General features: G+C 46.0%; 1 non-coding gene across 1 annotated transcript; it reads right to left on the bottom strand.

Moving 5' to 3' along the window:
* Positions 1-11,805: 11,805 nt before the first annotated feature.
* On the bottom strand, positions 11,806-11,877 carry TRNAE-UUC. Its single transcript has one exon. It is a non-coding gene; the product is annotated as a tRNA-Glu (tRNA).
* Positions 11,878-12,244: the final 367 nt, after the last annotated feature.

The following is a 12,244-nucleotide window of genomic DNA, read 5'->3' as shown; positions in this document are numbered from 1 at the left end:
GAATTGCTTCAGAGCAATTGGGTACAATCAATAAGTTTGCTTTGACAAAGACAGTAAATGACCACAACTAGTTCCACCTCCTAAAGGCAAAAAATCTTGCCTGTTTGCAGGGAATTAAACTATTAGTCAGAAGGACCAAAGTACATTTTGTAAACCCCTATCCCTGCTTTATGCACATTTTGTTTTTACTGTTGAGGGGTGGTGGGTTTTTAGCAACTAAATGGGGGGAGGAATGAAAACAAAACTGCTATTTCAACCATCAGCTAATGTAGGAGTATGCACTGCTTTTCTCCCCAGCATGCTATGTTGACTGTGCTTATTTTGTCAGTCATCAGTTCTGTATGACGGATTTACGAGGCTCAGCAGTGCAGCATGTACACTTAACCCTGCTCACCAGAGCCCACCTTTACTGAAATTCTGCACCAGAACAAGTTAGAGAACTCGATTTGCTGAGCAAGGCTTAGCAGCTCCACAGCTTCCTGAATGGCCAACAGGAAGAGAGAACAGGCTTTGACTCTGTTCCTGCTTTCCCTTCTGCTGCATTCCTTGTCCCGTTTGTGGTCACTAAATGCAACGACAGTAATTAACTTGCTTATACTCCTAAGAGTACCTTTATTTGGCCCTCTCTCCTGTTGCAGTTCTACTACAACACATTGCAGTGAGCGTGAAGCAGTCACTGTTCCCTCCATCTCAGCAGAGCTGAAAGTGTCCCCCCACTCCTATGCTGTGAGCAGTCACTAACCACAAACCTGAGCTGGGCCCAGCCGGCTGACACCTGGCTTGGAGCCTCTCGAGTGCCACAGGGCATCTCAGAATCCCACAAACAAATAGGTTGGAAAAGACCACTGAAATCATTGAATTCAACCTATGATCGAACACCACCATCGGTTTCAGAGTCTTTGAGGCGTCTCTAAAAGGCTCCAGGACTCACAGAGCAAACAAAAACTCCAGTGTATCTGCATTAATAATTTCAAGTTTAAGAGCCATTTGATGATACTTTTTGAGATGCAGGTTAGCAAAGTTTCAGACTGACAATGCTCCACTTAACCTGACTGACTATGGGATTCAAAGTGATACCGCCCAATCTTCCACACCCTTTAGGTATCACAGTTAGCTATGCATTCTGCAAAGTATGATGGGTAAAGTCAAAAAGAATGACCCCCATGATCCCCAGTAAGCCCACAGAGCTTTCTGGGGTCAGGTGTACGGGGGACTGAGATGAGCTTACCCTGAGCAGCAGTCACATTGTGCCCCAACACCTCCTGCCACCCCATCGGCCTCCGGGTGCTCCCAGCCTGGCAGGGCACAGCCGCCCCCGGGGTCTCCGGGCCAGCAGGATTTCCCTGAAAAGAGGTTTTAGTGAGGTGGGGGTCGGACTGTGCTCCCAGGCAACAGGAAAAGAGGACATAGTCTCAAGCTGTGCCAGGCGCAGTTTAGGGTGGACCTTAGGAAGAAATTCTTTACGTAAAGGGTGATTAGACATTGGACTGGGCTGCCCAGCGAGGCGGTGGAGTCACCGGCCCTGGAGTGTTTCAGGAAAGGCTGGACGCGGCACTCAGTGCCATGGTGTAGTGACAAGGTGGTGTTCGGTCACACGTTGGACTCGATCTCCAAGGTCTCTTCCCACCCTATTGATTACGCGTCTCTGCAAACCCTGTGCCCGGCTCCCCTCACGCCCGGCCTAGCGCCGCCGCCGCCCGTAGATGGCGCCCTGGCCCCGGCGATGGCGGCGTGAGGCGAGCGCGGCCCCGGCCCCGGCGCCGGAGCCCCGCGGTGCCTCAGCCCCAGGGCAGCGCCGAGCGCTCCTGCCCTGCCCATCGCAGCCTGGATAACGCGAACGACCGCGTCCACGGGCAGCAAAACTCCCGGCGCCGCGCTGTGCAGGCAGCGCTGCAACCTCCGCAAGGCGACGCTTCTCAAGCCTGCCGCTGATCAACAGTAGTTTTTCATGGGAATGCTGAGAGACATGAGCGTAATGAAAGGCAATTTCCATGCCAAATTTCCACGCTCGAATCCCTACCTGCTTCAGCTGAAGAGCTGTTTATGATAAAGTCACGGGATTTTTCTGTTGCCAGAAGTGAAGGGGTGTTTCGGTTCTCCTGCCTGCTCTGCCAGGCCAGCAGGTGAACTGGCTTTGTACTCGCCATGTCTGAGCCCGGGGCAGCCACCACGCTCAGATCCCCCGGAACAGCCCCAGACAGGAGTGTTCCTGCAGCGCTGGGAAGAGACTGGCACGGCGTGCTCAGCCTGGCGCAGGAGATGAGTGAGAGCCGCTGAAACTCAGCAGGGCTCTGGGACCTGGCTCTTCCCAGCCTGCGCTCTAACGCAGAAGGATGGGCTGGAAGCCATAGCCTGGGACTAGGATGTTCTGGGTCAGTTTTCCCAGTTCTGTCACAGGCAGTTTGCATGATGTCGGGAAGAGCCACTTTACATTGTCACATCTCACTTCTCCCATTCCCAAAAGAGATGGTGACGTGAAAGGAACAGAAAAGTTCATGAAAAGCTGTGAGCTGTTCTGCTCTGTGTGTGCACTGAGGACAAAGGGATATCAGTCTGGGCTGACATTTTCACAGACCTTCGATATGATCATAAACAACAATTAACAGTGTTCAAATGAGAAACAGCCTAGAATACAGAGGGCAAGGCTGGCAATTCAAGAACAGCATAGTGTTTCTTTACACACAGAATACAGGACATGAGGGCTGGAAGAGATTTTAACCCTTCCTTATCCAAAACAGACTGAGCTCCACCACCTTACAATTCACGCAGCAAAACCAGAAGCCTGAGCCCCAGGAGGGCCCATGGTACACAACCTCCACCAGATGCAGGCAGACAGGGCCAACAGACTGAGCATTATTCCAAGGCTGGGGGGAGGGAAAAGGAAAGAAACACAATTCTCTTTAGACATAGATTTTTAAAAGGAAATGTTAGATTTCAATTTCCCTGTTTCAAGCTCATTTGAGATAGATAGACAGGAAGGATCAATTTAGAAACTGCCTACCTTCAATTCACAGCACCGTAAGTATCATCTACATTTCATTTATGTTGTCATCTTTCGAACTGCTGCCTGGCTCAGCAGATGGAGATACAACTGTGCCGTGCACATCAGACCACGCATGATAACAGACAGACTCTGAGTCCATGAACTGAATGTCTGGAACGTAAGTCTTTATAGGCTTCAGTACTTTAAATTTATTTGCTTATGCAATGGCTGGCTGACAAAGAAGGGGGAAAGAGAGACAATTGTTCTTTAACTTCCCCGAAAAATACTAAAGTCACCATTTTACTATCTGAAATTTCTCCTGACGTGCAGGTTCACTATACTGTCATGGGATGGCACGTGGAATCATACTGAATCTGCACATGCAGGCGTATAATCAGAGGCCTGAAAAAAACACTTCCAGGAAAAATCCCTCCCCCTAGCATGGGACTGTTCGACTAGATCTAGAAAAAAATCCTAGTAATGATTTCTCAATCAGCTGCTCAGCACCACAAACCATTTTCAATTTCTGTGTTCCTCAGTTTTCAAATGTGACTTGGCTGTCTCCCAGTCCCAGGAAAATTCCTATTCCCAGAAGAGTGATGTGCATATGGACTTTCCAGAGAGATTCTGAACAATGGCCCTTTTTACATCTTCCTCATTACATTTAGGTAATGTTTTCAATCTCAGATTTGGATGGCTAAGAAATATTCAGGAAAAAACCCCTGGCTTCCTATATGCCTCCATAATTTTCTTAGAAAGATGTTCAATCTGCTGCATTTTTTTTCCCCCTTAAAACTTTCTTTAAAGATTATTCTCAAAGTTCACACCGCAGCATCCTGCTGAGTTAAGAAAGCAAAATTGTACACTTACAGGCCAGAAGAATCCCCTTCAGTCAATCAATAGCTGTATTTCTGACTGTTTTAAAAAGCAATTGTTTCAGATGTCACTATTCCAAAACAGCTTTTGTCCTGATCAATATCCCTGGCAGCTGTTCAGATAACCTACCAGTGGAACTAATTGATATTAAAGCTACACACCTATGCTCAGCCAGGCTAGGATGTGCTTTCCTTATGTAATTGCAACAGAAAACCTCACATGAATTCAACCCATGCATAGCACAACTACTTTAGGGATGGGCATATGTCAATTCAGCAGAACATTTTTTGGTTCTTTCTTTGTCCTCACCACAAAAAAGAAATCCAGAAATATTTCCATTATTCCAGCTCTGTCAGTGTGCTAAATTGTAGGGATGGAAATAACTTCATTGACTTGAATGGTGTGTATTGTGCGTTTGCAAGTGCTTGTTGGACGGGCCAACAGTTTTGTAAAAACATAAAGCTCCCAAGAATATATTAGTCACTTGTGGGGGAACCCTCCAAAATGCTGGATTTGCCAAAATCTGCACCAGTGTGAGCAGAACACTAAGGAATCCACATGTCAGCCTGCACTCTGGTTTTACAGCTAATGAAGGCTCCCAAAGATCCATTTTAAGTAAAGGAAATGCCTGTGCTGTAAACAAACCAGTCTGCTTCTCCCTTCATCAGAAGTATTATGAAATGCTGCAGAAGTGACCCCAATTCAGTGTTTTGCAGAGACATCAATATATTCCTTCATGCATAGAATCATCCACAGATGTTGGAGCACACTGCACCGTATTTTAGTGGCACATGGGGAAAATGAGAAGCTCAGAGCTCTGGTGGATTGTTTCTGTTAAAGACAGGAAGGCACTGTGGGTAGGGAGGGGAGATCATGGTTTTGATCAAATCCCAGGGAGGCTGAGTTAATGAGACATGGTGAAGCAATTCCAGGGAAGGGAAGTGTCCTGTCCCTGCACTGAACTGACTGTGAGGTCTTACAATACCACTGGTATAAGCAGTTGTGAGAGCATCTTAGTTGGAATCTCACTGCCGATGAAAGCATACTTTTCTTTTACCAAAATTGACTGAGTTAATATTCAAACCAGAGCTAATCGCTATTCTTTTCTGTGGAAAGCTTTCAAAGGACAATTCTCATGAGGACCTCACCTGCATTTCCAAGCAGAAGCTTTTGCTCTTCTGCTGAGCATTTACAATGAATACAGCAATTTCTTTGCTCTCCTCACACTCCAAAACTGGAAACACCACTCTCCAGTGCAAAGTAGGCAGAGATGAGATTTTAACAAGTATTTCTGACTGGAAAACTCCTGTTCTTCTGACCAGCTCTTCTGAAAGCATTACTAAGACGTGCAGGCGTTCCAGAGATAATCCTCACTCCCCAGCTAAGGTTACATTCTCACTATCCAGCATGCTTTTGCCTCACAGCTTAAGGGGGTATCTGTAACTCCAAGTGGCAAATCCACAGGCATCAGTTCTCTCCCCCACTGTCACATCTGGTGCCTCCACTACACCTTTAACTCTGCTCTTCTATGTGCAGTAGGAGACCAGGTGGAAGGCAGGGGTTCTCATAGGACATGATAAAACAAAGTAAGTAACATTGGAGTTTTGATCCCTTAGGATCAATTCCTAAGGGAAGCTTGAATGAAAACCTTCCTTTCCATTCTACATCCCCTTTTCTATCACATTCCTCTGATTAAGCAGTGTCCTCAGTGCAGGCCTGAACTCAGCTTCAGAGCAAGTTCATGCTCATCTCTTTTATACTGACAATCACCAAGCAGGTGACCCCCCAAGGCTGACTGCGTGTGACATGGTGGGCACCTGTGTGAAACAGCAGAGCACTGCAGCCTGCCAGGGACTACAGCCAGCACCTTAGAAGAGGGAGCAATTTTAATCCTCTAGCAGGGTCAGTATTAATCAGATTGGTATTTGTGCAAAGCAGCACATTTTCCATCCCGAATAAAGCAGAGACAGCAGCAGCCCCAAAGCTCGGGGGAGCACATATCCGAGTCGGTTATGACACAGGTGAACTTATTCAATGAAACCAGATACTGCCCACAAGCTCTACAACCATAGCTCAAGTGCTGGCTCAAGCACCTGACATGTGCACCTTACAGCAGTTGTGAATTTACCAAATTTATTAAATAGTTTGAAGTTTTTCTGCATCTCTCTGCAGAGCTTCTTTACAATAGAATTTTCTACCTATCCCATATGAAAATTCAGGTAGTTGGGTTAACATGGCAGCAATTTCTGTATCTGATAAAAACTGTGGTTCGTGTAGAAAAATATTATTATTATTATTAATAATAATATATATGTATTTTTAAGCACCGTGAATTTCTTTCTCTAGGACTGTCTTAGCATTTGTTCCCTTCATGATACTAAACCAGTCATCTGCATTCACAATTTGGTTCCATTCTGTGATATCCAAGTGTTACACTAACATACGAACAGCACCAAGCACTTAACTTTGCACAGAAGTGACTGCATTGGTATGCTACCACAGTTTGCAAAACTGCAATTACATCAGCCATTAAAACCGAGAAGGGAAATGGAGAACAACGCTTTACATTAAGTGATACCAATTACAGAGTAAGTACCTGATGCTAAGAAGAGTGACTGTTATATTTATATGCTTATATAACTAACAGATTGAGCGAGCTCGTGCCCTTTGCTTATCTGTTGGGCTCTTTTCATTTCAGGAAATGAGACTCTACCTCCACGGGTGATCTCATAAGCCAGGAAATGCAGATTTCAAAGTTAGATTGTTGATAGACCTCTTGGAATAAGAGCAGAGCATTGAGTTCTGTTGTTATGTCAAAGACAGTGCTCCAACTACTGTGCCCCTGCGCACTGAACGCCTTTTCAGGTATCACAGAGGGCTGAGGTTGGAAGGCACTTCTAGAGATCATCTGGTCCAATGCCCTGCTCAAAGCAGGGTCAAATAGAGCAGGTTCCTTAGGACTGTGGCCAGTCAGGTTTTGAATATCTGAGGATGGGCACTCTACAACCTCACTGGGTAACCTGTTTCAGGAATTGGCCATCTTCACAGTAAGAGAGGATGTGTTTAGAGAGCTCCTAAAATTGGCAAAACAAGCACCTGTGCTGTGCCACCATGCTGGAGAAGCTCCCTGAGCTGCTGTGTTATGTTACATCAATGACAATGGCACTTGTAAGTGACAATGGCATTTATCAGTGCAGCAGAATTACAGCCCCAGCACAGACCGAGCTGTTTGTAACCCTCAGCCTGTTTTACTTTGTGCAGTACACGAAAACAAATGGCTTTCAGAGATAAGTAATGCATTCTGGCAGTATTGTAGACCAGTGGTAATTCAGCACAGCTGTAAAGGCCTCCAGACTACACAGAGTTCTCAGATTTTAAGTACTGGTGGTCCACTATCAAACCTCCAGAGCTTCAACCCATCCTTCTTTCCAAAAGATCCTGCAGGGGCTGGATTACTCCCTCACAGCAGGGATTGAAGCAGTACAGAAGCAACTGATATTGTAAAAGCTGATTAGGTATAGCTAGAGGGTAGGAACCTTTAAATGCCACTCTGCTTAACCTATACCAGCTCAGGGCCACTTTCCCAGGCCCTACTCCATTGCAGGAGTACAATAGGCAACAGCACCCACTCCCTTCCCTCTGCCCTTCCCTTGCTACGAGGCAAATCTTGTTTGTTTCAAGTTCTTCATGACCACTGGGTATATGACTTGGATATGCAGGTTTTGAATCCTTTTTTTCCTGAAGATTATTTGAAGCAGGAAGATGGTTCAAAGAAAGAGAGAAACAGAAGCTTACGTGCTGTGTTGCCCAGAGTTGGGATATTCCTGTGCAGAGGCCATCCAGTATTTGTGTTATTGTCAGCAAGCTTTCTGCAAATTGCTGTGCAACTACTCAAAGTCACAAGGCATGTGAAACACAAGGCACAGCTTGGTGTTCAGGCCAGCAGTCTGAGGGTGGAGCAGGCTTTCAAAACAACCAGGAGTCCTGCTCTGCAGCCACTGTCTCAAACCCAGCAGGCAGGGGACACACGGTACATCTGCTGTCGTGATGAGGGCTCAGACCAGTCCATATGAAGGGACACTATTTCCACCGTTGCTTTGACTTCACTGGCACAGCTTTTCTTCACTGCATGACAAATGTAGGAGTTGTACCAGGTTGCACACAGATTTGTGTTGGGATTTCAGTTTTTTGGACTCTGACATGCATCAAAGCCATGACACGATGACATTCTGGGGCCATCACTCAGAGCTCTGAACCACATGTAGTTTAAGTGAGACATAAGGAGATGGGAAACATCCCTGAAGGACAGTAAAACCAAAATCAAAGCAGAATAATAGAGAGCCCAGAACACAGAAGAGCAAGAACAGAAGCAGACCAGAAAACGGGGCAGAAATCATTAGTGCTCTCAGAAACAAAAGCACCAGGGACAAAGGCAAACCCCCTGGTGTTGTTCTGTTAAGAAGAGTGGTCAAGGAAATGAGTCAGCCTCATAGCTCTGCATTTCACACAGCTGGGAAGAACTTTCTTTGGCCCTTGTGTGATCTCACCCAGCTTCATGCTGGAAACAATCTAACCGTCTCCCTCTGCTTGGGAATTTTTTTTTTTGACTTTCCACAGACATAACTCATTAAAAATAAGAAAATACTAGGTTTGACTGTGGTGGGTGAAGTGAACAGCTGGAGCACATGTGAAATAGCAGGTCTCTTCTGATCCAGAATGCTTCACCACAGGAGAGCAACGTAATAGAAGCTACTAATACAGTACTTTAATGAAAAGAACCCCCATGCACCATCTGACTGTGTGAATATCTGTGCTTTATATGCTTTGGCAATTCTTGCTTATAATCCCACCTACACTTGACATTGGGCTGATACTTTGGTTATAGACTGGAAAAACACAAACATTATTTGAAATTAAAGGAAGAAATGAACACTTTTTTGCATAACAAAGTCGTTCTACACTGAAGGGAAATCTACTCTACTCCTGGGTCCCAAATGACAGAAAAGTTGCTAAACCAGATAGCACTGTGGTAGGTGCTTAAAGGTAAAGTTCCTGCCGTCCTGCAGTTACCTGATGCCAAAATTGCTGAGGCTCTCAAAGATGCCAGAATGCTTTGTCACTAGAAGTCATTAATGCCAGTTTGAACATGCTTTTTAGCAAAAGGACACAATGAAGAGACTCTCATAAAACAAAGCTATTTATCCTGTTAAGCAGAGCTATCAGTATGACAGAATCACAGAATAAGGTAACTAATATACTTTTAAAGTTATTCCACAAACCTAGAGGCCCACTTGCAACTACTCTATTTTGACAGCTGTGAGCAATCTCAGTGTGGACAGCACAACAGCAGTGAGGCAGTGGTGTCCAGTGTTCAGGGTGGCAGGATAAAATGGATTTCAATGCCATTTCAAACAATAAAGGCAGAGCAGTGATAAATGCCCTTTCCTCCCAGTACTAGCCCATTCCTAATCCTAACAGATACCAGGAACAACAGTGCTCACCCTGTACTACCTCCATCAAACATGATATGTGTTAAAACACTGAAGTTAAAATACAGCTTACAACAGAAGGCAGTGTTTAGTTGTTTCCTTATGTAAGATATTCACTAATCTCATCCTGAGGCTGGCTGGTGGGCATTGTTAGCCTGAAAACTTCCACGCTGACTCTTGGGAGTGCAGATCCTGCATGGGTGAGCTGCAACCAAGTCTCTGCTTGGGCTGCTGTAGGAAATGCAAATCAGCTTTGCACTGGAATCCATCACCATGGCTGGCTTTGCGAACGAAGATTTGGGAAGGCTCTATCCACATTTGTTACAGGCACGCTGGTGGCTTATGAGGCCAATACGTGACAGACATATCCGATTGCAAAAGGCACAGCAGAAAGACTCCTTAGATGGTGTATTCTGCAAGACACGGTTCTTTCTGCGTTGTCTTTTCTCCTCGAGAGTGATCCTGCGTGTGTTCTCAAAGGAGGCAGCAGCGTTATAGATGGCATGTCTCCAGGCCTCCCGATTGGAGGCCAGAGTAGACCAGTTATGGTGATCAATGTAGCCATGGCTGAGATGTTGTTTCAGGGAGTCCTTGTATCTCCTCTTTGGGGCTCCTCTCATGTGGCAGCCAATGGCAAGTTCACCATAAAGCAAGATCTTAGGGAGGGGGTGGTTGGTCCTTCATCCTGGAGACGTGCCCTGCCCAGTGCAGCTGTGTTCTCATCAACATGGCCTCTGTACTTGTGACTGCTGCTTGTTCTAGAACAGATGGATTGGTCACACAATCTGACCAGTGGATGTTTAGGATTGTACAGAGGCAGCGCTGATGGAAGCGTTCTAGGAGATGCAGGTGGTGGCGGTAGATGACCCATGATTCAGACCCATATAAGAGAGTAGACAGCACTATGGCTCTGTAAACACTGATCTTGGTGCTTTTCTTCAAGTGTTTATTACGCCATACTCTTTTGTGGAGTTTTCCAAAAGCATTATATGCCTTAGCTAACCTGTTGTCTGTCTCTCCATCAATCTCACCATCCGAGGAGATGAGGCTACCAAGGTAATTAAACTGTTGGACTGATTTGAGTTCTGATTGGCCAATGGTGATGTGGGGATGATGGGGGACTTCCTGAGGTGCAGGTTGATGGAGGACCTCTGTCTTCTTTAGGCTGACTTCCAGCCCAAAGAGCTCAGCAGCATCTGCAAAGCAGGATGTTAAACGCTGCTTCTGTGTGGGCAACAAGGGCGGCGTCATCAGCATAAAGCAGCTCCTGGACAAGATGGTTTAAGGTCTTGGTGTGGGCCTTCAGTCGCCTTAGATTGAATAGACTTCCATCAGTACGGTATCGAATGTAGATACCATCCTGATCCTCGAGGTCTGCTGTGGCCCTTTGGAGCATCATGCTAAAGAAGACGGTGAATAGGGTAGGAGCGAGAACACAACCTTGTTTCACACCATTCTTAATTAAAAAGGGCTCAGAAAGTGCGTTGCCATATCTGACTTGGCCGTGCTGATCCTCATGGAGTGAGATGATCATTTTAAGGAACTTGGGGGGACAACCTAAATGTTCCAAAATCTGCCACAGACCTTTTCTGCTCACAGTATCAAAAGCCTTGGTGAGGTCAACAAAGGTTACATAGAGACCTTTGTTCTGTTCCCTACACTTCTCTTTCAGTTGTCTGAGGACAAATACCATGTCTATGGTACTCCTGTTGGCTCTGAAACCACACTGACTTTCAGGTAGAATTCCTTCTGCTATAGTGGGTATTAGTCTGTTCAAGAGTATTCTTGCCAGGATTTTGCCAGCAATGGAGAGCAGAGTAATACCACGATAGTTTGAGCAATCTGATTTAATTCCTTTCTTCTTATACAAAGTATGATGACTGTGTCATGAAGGTGGTGTGGGGAAAACCAGATTCCTCTCAGTCTGTGCAGTGGGAAAGTCCTGATGAAGTGCTTGACTGTGCCATTGCCTTTCATGAGCAGCAGACACTGCCATATGTTTTGCTGAAGTACAGGCCCAGAAAACTGTGCTTCCTGGTGCCTCACTCAAAACACAGATTGGTTGATGCTGACATCCCTGCTGGGACCCAGTGGCTACCTCTGTAGGAATGATGAGAGAGCAAAGCTGTTTGGCTTACTTCCCTTGGAAGGGATTTTGTTGAACCTATTACAGCAGGAATTTCAGTAATGACCCCTGCATAAGTGTGTATGGCCAGTCTTCGCGAACGAAGATTTGGGAAGGGTCTTTACCCTTCGAGCCTGCGCAGTGGATTTTTTAGGTGAGACACAGTGTGTGCTGAGCTGAGCCCACCCTTTAATCCTGAGGTTCATCTGCCGGGGCCGAGCAAGCTTGGACGGTGGCAGTGAGGTCCTCAGGACGTAGGTTTGTATAGGGTGACCTTCTCTTAGATGGATGGCCTTACAGGGCTGACGAGCTCCATCTACCCGGGGGACTTTTTCTCTGACCGGGAATCGAACCCGGGCCGCGGCGGTGAAAGCGCCGCATCCTAACCACTAGACCACCAGAGGGCCCTGCATAAGTACATACACACATACATACATATGACTCATTTTAGCATGAGCTGTAGGATGCACCAGATTATCTAGTTTTTATGGTTTAGATGAGAAGCAAGATGAAGATTTACACCCTCCACTACATTTGCCACATGAAGTTTAAATCAGCACCCAGGACTGCATGCAGACAAACAGTCAGTGAAAATTCAGGCATGTCCAAAACAGCCCTGTATATTTAGCCCAAGCTCAAACACTGCAAGCTCTCCTATGAAATAAGTGAAGTAGAAAATTATTCACAGGATCAGTTCTGCAAAACTGCACAGCAAGCATTCTCTGCTTGCAGCAGCTCTCACTGTGAGGCCAAGATCAGCCTCACATTCCC

The sequence above is a fragment of the Chiroxiphia lanceolata genome, chromosome 10, assembly GCF_009829145.1.
Source record: "Chiroxiphia lanceolata isolate bChiLan1 chromosome 10, bChiLan1.pri, whole genome shotgun sequence".
Taxonomy (NCBI): Eukaryota; Metazoa; Chordata; class Aves; order Passeriformes; family Pipridae; genus Chiroxiphia; species Chiroxiphia lanceolata.
The sequence above is the reverse complement of the archived record's forward strand: the minus strand, read 5'-3'. Positions and strand labels throughout refer to the sequence as shown.